This window comes from Coturnix japonica, chromosome 2 (assembly GCF_054131305.1).
Source record: "Coturnix japonica strain WE chromosome 2, WE-NBRP24, whole genome shotgun sequence".
Lineage (NCBI taxonomy): Eukaryota > Metazoa > Chordata > Aves > Galliformes > Phasianidae > Coturnix > Coturnix japonica.
In genome coordinates, this window is record NC_140664.1 from 71,421,057 (window position 1) to 71,436,728 (window position 15,672).

At 36.8% G+C, this 15,672-nt stretch overlaps 1 long non-coding RNA gene across 1 annotated transcript; it reads left to right on the top strand.

Moving 5' to 3' along the window:
* The first annotated feature begins 210 nt into the window (after positions 1-210).
* LOC146761932 (uncharacterized) lies at positions 211-4,966 on the top strand. The gene is made up of 3 exons (XR_014943718.1): positions 211-641; positions 1,094-1,184; positions 2,651-4,966. It is a non-coding gene; the product is annotated as an uncharacterized LOC146761932 (long non-coding RNA).
* The last annotated feature ends 10,706 nt before the right edge of the window (positions 4,967-15,672 follow it).

Below are 15,672 nucleotides of genomic sequence, written 5' to 3' on the forward strand. Positions count from 1 at the left end.
TAAGATCTATAATTATTAAGAAGGAAGGCATAACGAGATTGGCTGATTATAATGTAAGTAGTGTAGACAAGCACTTCTAATTCCCCAAAGGATTAAGCTCTCTGATTGTGGTGCTAGCATGCTTTGGGCTACTAGATTGCTGTTTTTAAAACATCCTTATTTTAAAGGAATCATATTTATGGAAGATTAAGTCATTAGTTTGGAATACTCGGCATCTTTTTATTATAGCTGATGTTTGCTTTCTTTTTGTTACTAATTTCTTCCCTGAAGAAGGGGCAACAGGTATCCCGTGTGGATGTCCATGAATTAGCTCTGCTTCTGTGACTGCAATCAGTGTGCCTAAACCTGTGAATATTCAGTAATGAAACCACTTAGATCTGTTTCAATATGATGATGTATTTGGATGAGAAAGGCATTGCTATGTCACTTGATGTGACTGGTGTAAACATTTCACTTGTATCTTTGTTTCTATACGTGCAAAATAATACAGATCTCCGGTTTCACTTAGGATTCTCAGAATGTGTCACAGATGCTTTGCACTGAGGATTGGGATAAACAGCAGCATGCTGTGTTTTGGATGTTATCCTCAGTCTGAACTGTGGGGAAGCTGCCAACCCGCTTCTGTCATCCTGTTTCCCAAGGTAGATACTCCTTCCATGTTCTCTTCCTGCCCATCTCCTTAGCAACATGCCATCATTCAGACTCAAATGGAGTATCTTTAGCTTATCCGAGGGTTGCTCTCTTTCCTTTTCTAAGCATTTCCTAACTTTGTTTCTCTTTTTCTTTATTGCTATGTGGAGATCTTCTCATTGAAATGTGCAAAAAAGTTGTCTGTGGAGTTTTGAAGGGCTGACTGATCTGATGATGAACTAAAACAGATGGATGTACTTGTATAACAGAATATGCCAAGTATAGAGCACATTAAATTCTGCAATCAGTCGTCTTCTACAACAGAATTTAGAAAGAATGTTAACTCCAGGCCAGGGAAATGCTGGTGACATCAAACCCCACTGGGAAAGGTTGTATCTTGGGCTGACAGATGAAACAGAACAGAATTACAGTGTGCTTTCCATGTTTTATCTGTTGCTACTAGCTAAGGCTAAAGGAGCCTCAAGGAGAGCAAACTCTGGAATTGGTAGTAAAAATGAGAGAACTCCTGGGACATCATCTTGCTTTGTTCTAAGGTAACAGTAAAACACTCTTCTCTCACCAGTGTGTTATCCATGGTTCTTGTGGCTTTGCAGATAGATACTAATGGCTGAATTATTGTGAGACTCATTAGAACAGTTCAGAACAGGGCCACACTGTACCAGATGTTGCATGAAGGTAGGGCAGTAGACTTGTTAGCTGTTTATCTCACACTCCAGACAGGAAACAAAAAGGGTGAGAGGGATGTAGTAAAGCTTACAGGCCAAGGAGTGGCTGCAGATGGCATGACATTCTTGCAATACACCGGAGATTTTTTCATTAGTTTTTCAGGTTAAATTATCCTAGGAAGAACATAAGAAGGAATATGAGAGAGTGAACAGAGAGAACAGGATAAGGAATCAGGCAAAAAAAGAAATTATGGATAGTACAATGAAGGGATTTAGTTCAAATAGTTCAGGAGCATATGGTAATAATAACGTTCAGAGCAAAAACTCCAGTGAAGAACATGAGTTCAGCAATTTGCTACTGCAGTATCTCCTGAGGGTGTTTCTTGTTTATGTCTGCTAACTGAACTGGAGCTTACATGGCTAAGTCTGATTGAAGATAGAATCATGCAAGAGAACTTGATTGTGATCCAGAGCATACAAATACATACATTGGTAAAAACTATGCAAAGTAAAAGGCTCAATCACATAAACAACTCGAAGAAGACAGAAAATAATTTTAAATGGACATCTTGTTTAGGATAAGATTAACAAAAAGGTTTAAGGAGCTAACAAGCTTTTAATGGTGATTTCTTATTAGTGCCATGTGGAGGCAAAGGCTTCAGTGTGATTACATCTCTGATTAGACACTTGAAAACCCACAGAGGTAGAAAAGAAAGCAAGCATAGACGAAATAAACACTATAAAACTCAGAGTAGATGTGAAAGAGAGCTTCATGTGGAGTTTCAAGGAGTATCTAAATACGCATGTACTTGTTCTCACTATGAGATGTCTTTTCTGAGCTAATGAATATGTGTGATTTAAATACAGTGTTTCAGAATTCTGGCCATACCTTTAGAGAGTAAGCTTCATAGGGAGTTTGCCAACTTGAAACCTAGGCATTGCAAAAATGTGCAAGCTTGACTTCTACATTTTTCATCAAGTCTCAGTGTGCACAGTGACCATCAGACTTACATTTTCCATATCATATATTTTTCTCTTCCACCTTTGCTGGAGTCACAGAAAGATAGTAACAGCGAAAGAACACATATTGTAACCTGGATGGTACTTTTAACATCAATAGAAAATAAAGTGAGAACATTTTTAAAGACTTTTGTGGTAGCAATGGTAATGGGAGGACGGTTGGACTAGATGATCTTGTAGGTCCTTTCCAACTTTGTAATTCTATGATTCTAAAATAAGTATGATTTAAAATGTTTTAAAATTACAGCTGTGTATGCATTTTAAGCTGCCAGAGTGAGATTCAGGATTCTTTCTCTGCCTGTCGTCTCTCACAGATTTGTTTTGATAAAAACAAGGGAGCCAAGTTCACCGCAATATTTCATTGCTTGTGGTGTTTCCCTGGATGTGCCAACTGAAATACAAAATCTTAAGCTGGAGAGGACCAATAGGCTCACAGGGCAACGACAGAACTGAGCCAAGCTGAGCTGAAAATAATTCTGTGGATTTTTCAACCCTGTGAAGAAGGATTAGAAATATGATGCCCTGCTGAATTCAGTTACAAGGAGATTGGAATGAAGATACCCTGCTGAACTCTCTTACAAAGAGGTCGTGACAGTAGCAATCAAGAAGAAGAGCTTTGAATAAAATGCTATAGCAATGAAACTCCTAGTTTGCACTGTACAGTGTGAGGCAGATACCTGACCTGGCTCTGAGCAAGTGCTACTGTGCTCCATTTGCATATAGCAATTCAGGAATGCTCCTGATCTGCACTGACCCAAACAGAGACAATACTTACATGGCTGTACTGCATCTACTTTCACCTCCAAATTGGTTCTCTCCCTCCACCACCACATTAAATTGTGTACACACAAATTCTAAGGAGAATGGCCATGTGCTAAAATACACTATTGTAGCTATCAGTGGATGCATCAAAGGAGTTGGCTTTGCTGTTACCAGCATGATAGAGGTTTCTTCCTTTTCACCACCTCCTCTTCCCTGCCCTCAGTCTGCAACATACATTTTTTCTTCAGCTTTTGTGACCTGGTTTTAATTCATTTCTGTTTAGAGAATCCAGGGCTCCTCACCAGAGGTATTTTTTAAATATGATGTTGAAACCCACACAAACACACACACACACACATGCACAAAAGAATACAAATGCTTCTTTGTGTATCTTTGAATCTGCAAGATGTATGACATATATACACAAGGGAAGTCATAGCATACTAATTTGGGAAGTGACAGTGGACTACTTTGGCCCTTAGAAGTCTGCCAGTTCTGATCACTGTTTTGTCAGTCCTCCTAGCAAATAGAAAAGCCAGGGAAAGTGTGAAAAAAGTTTTTGAAACAAAAGCAGCATAATAGGAAAGAAAAAGCTCAAATCTCTTAAGAGGATTCATCAGACAAGGGAATTTCTATTGGAGAAAGCTCATGAATGCACACAGGCATATTCATGCAGTATAGCTGCTGTATAACAGCTAAATTAATTGAGCTAAATCATGTTTTGATAATATCCTTACTATTAGAGAGAGACTAATACATTCAAACATTGAAAATGTTTTCTGACAACTGATTATTCTCCTTTTTACATGAAAAAGAAACAGGTTTCCTTTATGTTAATTTACAAATCCTGATTTCCACGGTTTCATTCCCTCTTTTCTTTTATTACATTTTGCAAAGTCATCCAGATTTTCTTATAGATTAAGATTCTATGCATCATTTTTTTGTACAATCTGATTCTACTCAGTTGGCTTTGATTCAGCATCAAAACTTTCTGACAAAATATTCTGTATCAAAGAGCATTCAGAAGTCAAGAGGCTAAGATGATCTGCAATCTCTTCATGTGTGGAGATTGCAGACTATCATGTATTTGATGAAATAAAGTAGAGTGACTATTTGAAACATAAATTCTTCCTAGCCCAAGTAAAAGTTTCACCATCTGTTCTGGCTTCATAAAATTCTCGTAAAATATCCACGGTAACAAATGACCTTGTGGCCATAATGGACCTGTGTTTTCTGAACTTGTCTTTCTGCGGCCCCTAAGTGAATTACTAAGATTGCTACCAAGTAAAATGGCAGGGCAATAACAATTCAAGCAACCTTTGTTAGGCCCACTGTTGTAAATAATATTAGTCTTCAAAATGCAATACATCTAGCATTACAATTTTTTTAAATGACTTCCTCTCTGTAGGGGCTTATTAACTAATTACATATTATTATTAGGAGGATGATCAAGTTGTGTGTAGCTTTCCGACTTCCTGAAGATATATTTGATTGACATAATTGGGCCTTTAGTTATACAACAGTGTCTGATTCCCATCTCAATTATTTCAGTGTAAATCCTGAGATATGTAAGTTGTTTAGTTAGGCTCTGGACTATAAAAATGGTCCATAAGTTGGAGGTCCTGCAATGTTTGATTTTACTGCAGAACATGTAAGGGCTTTTACTGTGTTACTTTTACTATTATTATCATTATTGTGTGAAAGGCAAACAGGACAGGAAATGGAGAACAATGCAATCGGTTTTTTAAGTGCTTTAAAGCTGTGCAAGGAAGAAGGTGAGGGGGAAAGCACAATTAAACGTTTCTTCTCCAAAATTGTTCTATTGGAATTTGTACACTGTAGCACTGTTTTTATGTAATTCTAACTTCTTTTTTCGCTCTCTGAAAATTGGAAGGCCTGGTATCAGAAATTAAACTAGCAAGAATGTATATTTAACGTGCAGTAGGAAATGGAGATTGAATAAAAGGGAATATTGTGATCAACAAGTTTATTTTAGAGGCTTACTTCTTACAACAGTCCCTAGAAATATCTCTACAAGAATTAGTCTTGCATCCGGATGCTGCTGCTTCTTAATTCAGTTTAACATGCCAATTCAAATGCCCTTTAACAACACTTTAACAAGTACTCTATGTATAATACAGTCTGCTGTCTTTGAGGTTTTCCCTACGTATACTAATTTGATACATTGGCTGAAAGCTTCACTTATCTACGATGCTAAAAAAATGGCTGCAATCCTCAATTTATTTTTGGAACAGCACTTGTTTGATGATTTCAGAAAAAGCATTTCTCCTGTCTTCTTGCCAGAGGCGGGCAAACTAGAGGCAAATGACAATGATACGCTGCCTCTGAATTAGTAACAGGGGGGTGGTCTCAATGCAGCACAAAATAACTGGAGGGCATTGTTAATGTAACAATCTACAAAAAAAGAAAATGCCAGTTATTACTATGTTCTTGCCTGAAGAGTCTAAGAGTCATGAATGTTTTATGGATAGAATTATTCTCTTTTCTGCCCATCATAATTGGAAAATATGAACAAATCTCCACAATCCAACAGTTACATATTTAAAACAACATGCACCTGGCGTATAATCACCATGAAACATAATCAGTAACATAAGTAAAATGTTCCATGCTTTACCAAAATACTCATGAGAGCAGCACTTTTGAAGATTGGTTTTGTGCTGTGATGGAAGAAATGCATCTGTTTTTTCCCCCACAATTGTGGAATTGTATTAATGACCCAGTTCTCAACTTTGAATTAGATCTCATTGACTGAAGTGGAAATTTACCTAAAAACTGTATAAAATCTTTGTTGAACAGTCAGAAGTCAAATGTTAGCTGAGCTGCCAGGGTAACAGTAAGTAACTTAGCTATGCTGAAAATCTTTCCTTAAAATCAGCATAAAAGTTTCTCCAGATACGCATTGTCTTCTGCAATATAGTCAAGACAAGAATTAATCAACTAGGCCAATGAGAAGCAGAGTGGAAATGCATGTTCACCAATTGGAAAATGACTTTTAAATCAGGTACCTGCTTGCTGACAGGAGAATAGGTATCTCATGAAGGCATGATTAATAACCTTCATAGTACCACTAAGTATTACCATGTTACTACGATGAAGTTTCACATGGTTTTATGTCTCCTGAAGAACACTAAGTAACATAGACAATATCACTCCTCATTTCAGGAAGGATGTTAGCTCCAAAGAGGTCTGCTTTGACTGATGTGTTATTATGTAGTAGTTATTTTGATGTTCTGAAGAACTCGGGGAACAAGTTATATCACCTTGTGCAAGAACTACTGCTTTGTTACTTCCTCAGTGCAAGCTTGCATTCTGTTTGGGCTGTTTATATTCGGGCCTTTCCAACATGGAAGCAGAACTGTGAAGCATTTCCACATTTGCTGGGATTAGCGGAGAGGAAACCCACATTCTGTATTTGCTTCCTGGGGCTGATCTGTGATCACACATAGAGACTGCAAGTCGTTTGTAGCTGCACAGGGAGACATTCAGTAGAGGTGTGGGTTGTATGGTATTAGAGCAGCACAGATTTCTCTTCCAACTTTATTACCCACTATTATGTGCTGGCACTGCAAGTTCTCAGAATGCCTATTGTAGTGCTAGGTTCTGGAGAACAGTAAAACATGCTCATTGATTGATCTTGTGGACAAGGCATTCTTTATCTTAAAATTCATTTGTTTTTTTATATCTTCTTTGTATTCTGGAACTTCTTTATATCAATACATCATTAAAGAAGGAAACATCCTTTCTTCCTAGACAACTCACCAAAAATCTGCTGTGGTAGTCCAGTCTAGATTGAAGAATTACATTAATGTAATATTCCCCTTGCTTTGTTAGCGCAATTAGCCTATACTATGATCACATTATTCAGTGTTTGTCTCTAAAAGATGTTGAAAGCAATGGGGTTCTAGCAGAAAAAAATTGGTGTGTAATATTAGAACAGCTATAAGCATAGAAATCTTTAAAACTGTATTCCTCAGAATGCTAAAATCTGTAGAAAGCAGAGTGGGCTTTGGAGCCTTCTGAATATTGTTTGTAGTCTGAGCCACATAGTGCAATTAGCAGAGAGAAAGTGTGAATAACATTCTTACCCAATATCTTCAGTATATTACACATTAAACAAAAATAATCTATATATCTCGTATGGATACTCCCCTTTCCCAAATAATAAACAGTTGAAATTCTTATCATTTCAACATATGTGTCCCAGTTCATAACTAGTTGGAAGTAAAGTAAGCTGAAGAACTAGATATCATCTCTTACAGAACTTAAATATGAACCTGGTAAGCAAGCACATCTAGAACTGAGTGCAGATATTCATGGCTATTTTGCACTTCCATGTTATCTTCTCACCAGAACAGGATATGATAACATTAAAGGAAACATTTAGGAGTGTAAAAGCTTTGCACATGCTTGCAAGAACTAGTTGGTTCTGAAAAGAATGCATTTTTCTTGAGACAGTTCTAGTACCTTAATAGAGAACCCAGATCACTTCTAATAAATAAACAAACAAACAAACAAATAAATAAATAAATACATTTTAAAAGTATCCAAGCCACCATAATGCAAATGAAGCATTTCACGTGATCAAACAGTTCATCAAACCCTTTTGTTATCGTCACAGATTTTATAATGTAGTTATTTTAGGGTAATATCACAATAATCCCGTAATAATAATGTTATGTCTTTTTTTCAGTGTAATTTGTTTCCTATGTAACCTAAATAATGTTCCTGATGCACTTCTAGAAATCAGCATGTGTTTTTATGCACACTCTAGGGGAGCCCAAAGCATAACTCCAAGGTTCCAAGAAAAAATTGGATTCAGGTCTGATATGACTTATGTTTCTCTCAGCTGAGGTACTCCTGATTTCACAGAGCGGACAATAAATTCTTGAAGCTAGACATTGCTTCTAAATGTAGTGGCTTTATGTATCATTGGACACAAAAGGTACATGGTAACCACTGCACCGCAGTGCTAAAGCTTTAGTACAGAACTTCAAGGCAGAGCAAGTATAGTGTGAATTCTTTATATGAGATTTTTTTTATATGAGATTTTTCTTCTTCTTTTTATTTTTTTTTTCCATGACATTATTCAGAATTCTAGTCAACGTTCTATGAAATTTATCCACCAGAATGTGCAGACTGTGTATTGTTCTTCTTAATTGTATCGACATCTCTGAACATATCTTCTTTTGCCATCTGCAAATTAAGTAGGAGAGGGTTTAGTATTACTTTTGTATTTGCTACCTTAAACTATTCTGACAACATTAAGGATCTTAGTTAATTTAAGCAAATGTACAAGCATCATATTATGAAATTTCCGGTCTGTGCAGATATGCATATAAATACATATCAATTAGCTGTACTAACACACTTTGTTGAGCTCATCACTGTGGGTTATTAAAGTAAAACCTTACATGTCTTCTGCTAAAGAAACTGTTTTTTTCATGAGATAAGGAAAGATTAGAGAAATATCTGCACCTGATTTTCATTGCTCTTTTATCTAACAGCTACTTTGTTTCTTTTGTATCAGTGTATCTCTGCCTTTCAATTTTATTCTTTGTCTGGGATATGAACTTCTTAGTGGAGAGAAGAAAGCACTGGGATTGTATTGATCATTTCACAGTCATGTGTGTATGACTTACTGTCAAAATATCTGGGAGAAATGGCATCTTGTATTGAAACTACTATCTAGTGTGAATTACTTGATATAACCATTACAACACAGAAATACATCTTTCAAAACCCATTAAGTTTCTCAGTAAAATGGGTTGATCTTTAAGAATTGTATTGTAAACGCACCAGTTTCCACTTTTAAGATTGCCATGATTACAAATCTCACAAGGTGCACGTGGTTTTTGTAGCTTGCCAATGTCTCATTCAGTGTAAAAAGTTGTAATCTCTCATGCCTCCTCATCCAGCCACCTTCTGCATGATTCATCATGTCATCTGAAGTTTATCTGAAGTTACCTCAGGTAGGCTGTAGAACCTCAGGTCACTACTATTGCCAGTTTCTAACACATGGTGGAGACTATCACAACACTGGTTAGTATTTAGGAATAAAAACTCTTAGGTTAATATACTTACAGATTAAAGCAGAAACAAGAAACAATTCACACACAAAAAATGCTGTGCATACAGTTCAAAATTCTTGCTTGAAAAGACAGACATTTTTTCTTCGTAAAGTCATGATTTTCCTTGTTTTGACTTACAAATTTAGGTAATGTAGAGATGGCAGCCTATTAGACCTCTGTCCTATCAGATAAGCCATATCGCTGCAAAACTTCTGTTTGTCATTGATGGATATGCATAGCCTGTTATATTAGCAGCAACATGATTCCTATTTTTTCCCTTGTTTAAAATCCTCTCTGATTGTTTAAGGCTTTTGTTTACCTTTTCAATGAAAATTCCTTTGCCAAACCTGTTAAATTCAACACCAGTTACCCTGTACCGGGTAATGTCAATCAACAGAAAAAAAAAAAAATTGAAACAAAGAGGAAAATAATTGTGTAATAAAGATTTTTTTAATGCACACACGAATCTACATTCAGTATATCAGTGCACAATATTTGTGGTTCTACTTAATTCATCTAAGCCTCTGTTTCTTTTCCCTTCCTAGGTAATTGCAGGAAAATACCTGCCTCTATGAAACAGGCCAAATGCACATCCTTGCAGTCAGTCTTGTTTCCTAAGGGGCAAGACCTATTTCATCCTAATGACTTTAGCAAGTCTATTTCTGCTGGAGAACTGGAAAATGTTCTTTCCTCTCAACTAGCGGAACGAAATAACTCTTTCTGATGTCTGTAATTCAAGCTGCTCTCATCACCAATCCATTTAGAAAAGGAATCCTGCATCTGCGATGGCGGATTAAATTCTTTTGTCTGTGCATTGGCTTTGAGGGGGCCTTGCACTCCCAAATCATCAAAGTGCTTCTACAAATGCTGTGCTGCACACACAGCTCTGCTGGAGAGAGCCTGTGCTCCTGAATAGCTGTATTTGCTGTTCTGAGTTCGTTAATGAGAAGCATGATGTTTCACTGCAGTTGATGCACAGTGAACATGGATTATTGACAGAATCATTGCTATATTTGATATATTGAATCTCTGTTTTTCTCAGAAGATGTGAATGATTTTGAGAATTGTATTTTACTAACTGTAATGTATGTTTCAGCACTGGTTTGAACACGTGTATCAAGTGTACTTCTACACATGGGCATCTGTGGAATAACTCACATTGGCTTATTTCCGTGTCTTGATTTTCTGCTATTTGTGGATCATTTATGTAACACTATGGCTTGTGACACGTATAGCAGTTTTTCTTCTCCCGTTAAACTGAGGTTAAGAAGACTACCATTTATGCTGTAAATGGCCCCTTCCATAGCAGGCTGTATACACAGAACATATGGGCACATGCATTCACAACTCTTCTAAACTGTTTGTTTACATTATATTGTCATCCTTTTATCTCAGTTGCTACTTGGGGGCCTGGCTGGGCATCAGCTGGGGGGTGGTGAGTAATTGCTTGTGCATCCCTTGTTGTATATATTCATATGGATACATATAGTCACAACTGTTAACTCTTTCCTTTTCTCTATCTTTGTAAATAGTTTTTTTCTGAACCCACAGGTTCTCTTTCTTTCTCCCCTGATTCTTTCCCCAATCCCACTGGGAAGGGAAAACTGAACAAACAACTGTGTGGTGCTGAGCTACCTCTCTGGTTAAATCACATGTATTATTCTGAAAGAGTATTCAGCAGCCATCAAGAATATCCATAATGTTTTCCAGTGACTAAGAACTTGTATTTATGTAACATACATAGATATATACATATTGTATGATACATTGCTATAGAACTTGGGCTGTAAATCGTGTTTCCCCTTCATTCTTGTTTCATCACTTTCTTCCCGCTCAGAATCACAGAATCGAGGAATCACCAAGGTTAGAAAAGACCTACAAGATCATCCAGTCCAACCATCCACCCATCCCTCTGTTAGAACTGTGGTTTAGTGGATCCATCTTAAGGACAGGGATATTCTCTTCTTGTCCTGCATTCACTCATTCATCCCTTTAACACCTATTAAATGAATTCCTAAGAAGATGAAGGTTATTGTGAATGACAAACAAGCTTAATTATTTTGAACTCAGGAATGAAAAATTGTGTCACTGGAAATGGCAGCTGATGCCACTGAATTCTGACAACCATAACTCAGAAGCAAACATGGGCATGTGAACATTTTGCAGGTTGTAGTACTTGCAAACATTCATCTAGAAGCCATGAAGTGTGTCCATAATTTTAGGAGTAGTGTTTTTTCCTGCCTTATGCTTTCTACAGAGAATTGGACCAGAGTCCCTCTTCTGTGTTTGTCTGTAACCCAAGAATAACTGGGAAATCTGCACTTGAAACAACTGGTTCCTTCTTATTTAGTTTCTCCTGATGGTTCATTGCCATTACAGAGGTTGACAAGAGAAGTCTAAAGGCAATTGTGAAACCAGGGCTTTTAGATTCTACACATGTTTCTGATAAGGATTTTGTGGCAAAGCTCCATAACTTTGCCTCAGAATTTCTACAGCAGCCAACAGAGAGAATATTTTCCATCACAGACCTATGCCACTCATCTGTCAGCCGTGGATGACAGTAAACTAAAGCCAGAAGACAAATACACTTAGCTCTTCTAAAAACAGTATGAGTAGATATTATGCATGTGTTTTTTTCCCATCTGAGGTACAATAACAAAGTCTTCACGGACTTTATCAAACCTTCTACTATATTTTTTCTGCACACTGCATATACTTTAATATTTACTTGAAGATACTTGTATTTTCTTTTCTTAGCCATCTGACCTCGCTTTCCCTGTTAAGCATGCTGTGGCCTGGTTCCTTTTTCTCTTGAACTGACTTCCTTATCTTCTGTTTCCTGCTTCCTTCCCTGAGAATGTACTTTGAAAGATTACTGTCAGGGAACATGACCTAGAATAGTGCTTAGTTTATATTACTAGCCTACAGACATAGTTCAATCCAGTAGAATATAGAGGCAATTATCCAGAATTTTTGTAAATTCTGGAAAACCATCCCCTAGGATAAAAAAAAAACAAAACAACACCCACTAAACTGGAGCAGTTAATGCAGAAACTATTAAGTGAGATTCTATCCACAGGTATGTTTAAGTGTGGACATGAGCAGCATGAGCTGTGTGTCTCCCATCTGTGTTGCAAAGACAGGGGCAATACTTTTCCTAGCATGATACTCATATGACCTGTGCAACTTACTGATGCAACTGCATTACCATTGAAATGGCCAGCATGCAGCAAGGACCTAAGACTCATCTGATATCTGGAATCATCTTTATCTGAAATGATCTTTGCACTTCAGATCATCCAGACAGTGTTTAAAAATAAGTAAGTAAATAAATAAATAAATAAAGACCAGTTTGTTAAACTCTAAAATTATAGTCAATCCATGAAGTTTATTATATGCCCATAATAGAGTCTTTGTTTTCAGGACTTAGCCATGCTATGAATAAGATGAATTTATTGTCAGACCATAGGAATGCAACTGTGCTCTGTTTTAAAGAAAATGTGATAAATAATATAGTCTGAAATAATCCTCACAGATTCAGAACACTATAAGTTGCAGAAAGTAGTTATGCAAAGACATTCTACAGTGAGCTAATTAAGGCATTCATAAATCCATTTAAAAAAAGAAAAAGAAAAAGATTTAGAGCAAGAAGAAAAAATTATGCTTTTGATTATGATTTGTAAAGAGGGAATGAACTGATGAGGCAGAGAGAAAGAAGTAATCAGTTTCAGACAGCAGGTTACAGATGAGAAGATGTTTACAATAAGAATAGTGAGTGTAAATAAACTGCAAGAAGCTGGGCTCCAGACTGCAAAAGGAGAAACAGAAAAGGGAAGAGATGTGTTGAGCTAGAGAAAGTCCATGCGTTTGGAACAAATGAACAAGAACAAGTGAAGGTTTCCATGTGGATCATGCACTGCATGAAAAGTTGAGTAGAACAAAATGTTTGGAATCAACATTGTTGCAAAGAAAATAAGATAGGTATGGAAACTTTTAAAGGACTATTGCAGAAGAGATGGTCTTTAAAGGTGTTTTTTGGGGGTATTGATACATAGATTTATGCACTTGTGATTTTTTCGTGCTGGCCTATTGCACATCAACAACAGAAGTCTGCACTCCATGTAGCTCCCATAATACTGTTTTCTTTTCACATTTCAGGCTGTACCCAGAACGTGCAGAGGCGGTCTGCTCCCCAGCTGGTGCACTTACTGGTTGAGCACCTGAATGGGTCAGATATCAAAATATCACCTAGGAAAGGATTCAAGTTAAAAGTTTGGGTTGGCAGGGCTGGCAGCAGACTGCAGATTCAGGCTTGCTCACTCCAAAGGAATGTTAGCTCTCTCCAGCAAGTCAGCACAGCGCTTGCACGCCGCACCACATCATGCCATGATACATCTCCTTCCAGCAAGGCAGAGACGCGCTGTGTTTCTAGATAAGGAATATATTTACAAAGTTCAATTTCTACAGGGCAAAAGAGGAATTAACTTTATCTGAAAATGCTCTGTTTGTACCTAGCTTTGTGTTTATGAACCGCCAGCACAGAAGGCTGTGATTCCTTTTAAGAAGATTGACTTGATCTTTGTTTAAAAAAATGCAAACAGAAAACTCCTGCTAGCGTAGCCACATGGAGTGGAACGGATAATTCATTTCTGTCAGAATGCGTTATTTGTGAATGTCAGTACTGTGTTCTGAATAGGATGCTGAAATACGCTGTGGGTATGCTACTTATGTACATTTCCAGAAAGATACAGCTGGTAAAAACAAATGAGCTGTAATAATAGGTAGTTAAAATGTTAATGGAATAATGGAGGTCAAGCAGAAACAGTCAGTCAGTCAGTTACCAATAAAAAAAAGGAGACATATAAGAGGTCATTTGTGCCATCTTCTTTCTGGAAGACAAAAACTCTCAATTCATTAGAGACTGAGCATCTACATGAGCACAACTCCCAGTCTGATTGCAGTCTGAGCTTATATTTTGACCCCATTTTGGTCTTATTTTTTCTAAATATTTCTTGTTTGGGGCACTTATTTTTGAGCATGAATTATTTAAATTTTAAATTCAGAAAATATTTATTACTGCATTTCGGAGTATTTTTACTAAACTGAAATGAAACTACAAAAAAAGAAAAGTGTCATTGAAATACAAAACAATTAGTAAATTTTTTGGTCATTGTTGGTATTGCAAAAAGAGCAAAGGAAAAAAGACAAAAGTCAACATGTACGATTTGCACTTCTTGTTCCTGAGAACTGATCCTATATTAATTACTCGTGGCAATGACGGATATAGAAAACTGTCTTATTTTTGCAGACATTTCACAACTCCTACAAGGAAAAAACATTCAGAACAGAAGATTTTGGTAGTTCCTGTTACAGCCAGCATTCTCTGGATTAGCGTAAGAACTAAGAATTATTCTCTCAACAACTATCACATTACTGGATGGCAAAAGTGTTCCTTTTGCCATGTTCCCATTAGTAAATATTTATGCTCTTACAAATTCCTATCTCTGAAAGACTTGGTTAGCTGAGCAATCAGTCTTTTAAATTGATTTTCCTAGGAGAAAAGGTTTGTACAAGTAGATTGGCAGATACTCAGCTTGATAGTTTTGGCCTCAACCGTTCTCACTTTGTTAAGCTAGGTGCTAGTAAATAAATGTGTTGAGGTATCTTGCATATTTCAAGCCTTTCAGTGAAAGGGGCTAGCTTGATGACTCAGGGATTATTATATTCATAGGAAGGTACTCCAACAACATAGACCATCTTTGAAAGGCTAAATATATTGTTAAAATTTGACATTGTCTTAGTAGACAAAATTTTCCTTTGGTACCTCCAAACAGAATTCTTATCCTTTTCAAATTAAATGCAAATAGCCTTAAAAGAATGATTTTTTTTTTGTTTGTTTGTTTTTTTTGTTTTTTATAAATATCTTTTAAACCTCTTACATTCTTTTTATTGAGCTTGGAGCTAACTATTTGAGGAAAAATAATAAAAATCACTTGAACAGAGAGAACATTAGTTCAGATCAATCTAACATTATGAGGCCCTTTTGATCCATGAGGTCATGGGAAGCCTTTGGATGAAATCATGCATGAGTTTTGGGTTAGGCAGTAGTCAGCATTTACGTGTGTAGACCACTTAAAAGAGTTATGTTGCATGGAGACCAGAGTGAGAATGCAGAAAACAAAGAATATTAGGGGTTGGGTTGAGTTTAGAAACTGAATGCTGCTTAACAGAGATCATACTGTGGGAGCTGAACAGAGAAGAGCTCACTCACAGACACAGAAATTAACTGTTCGCTGGTTATATGCTCTACTTAAAACAATGAAAACAAACAGTAGGAAGAGTGAAATCAGCTCTGTAAATAAGCAGTAGTAAAGGCTCACTGAGGCTTCTTATGTACAGCAGAAGGAAAGCAAGGCTAAACTTGAATTTTGACAACTCTTTGAAAGTTTCCATTAAATGGTTGAGTTTTCCTGCTAAGCAGT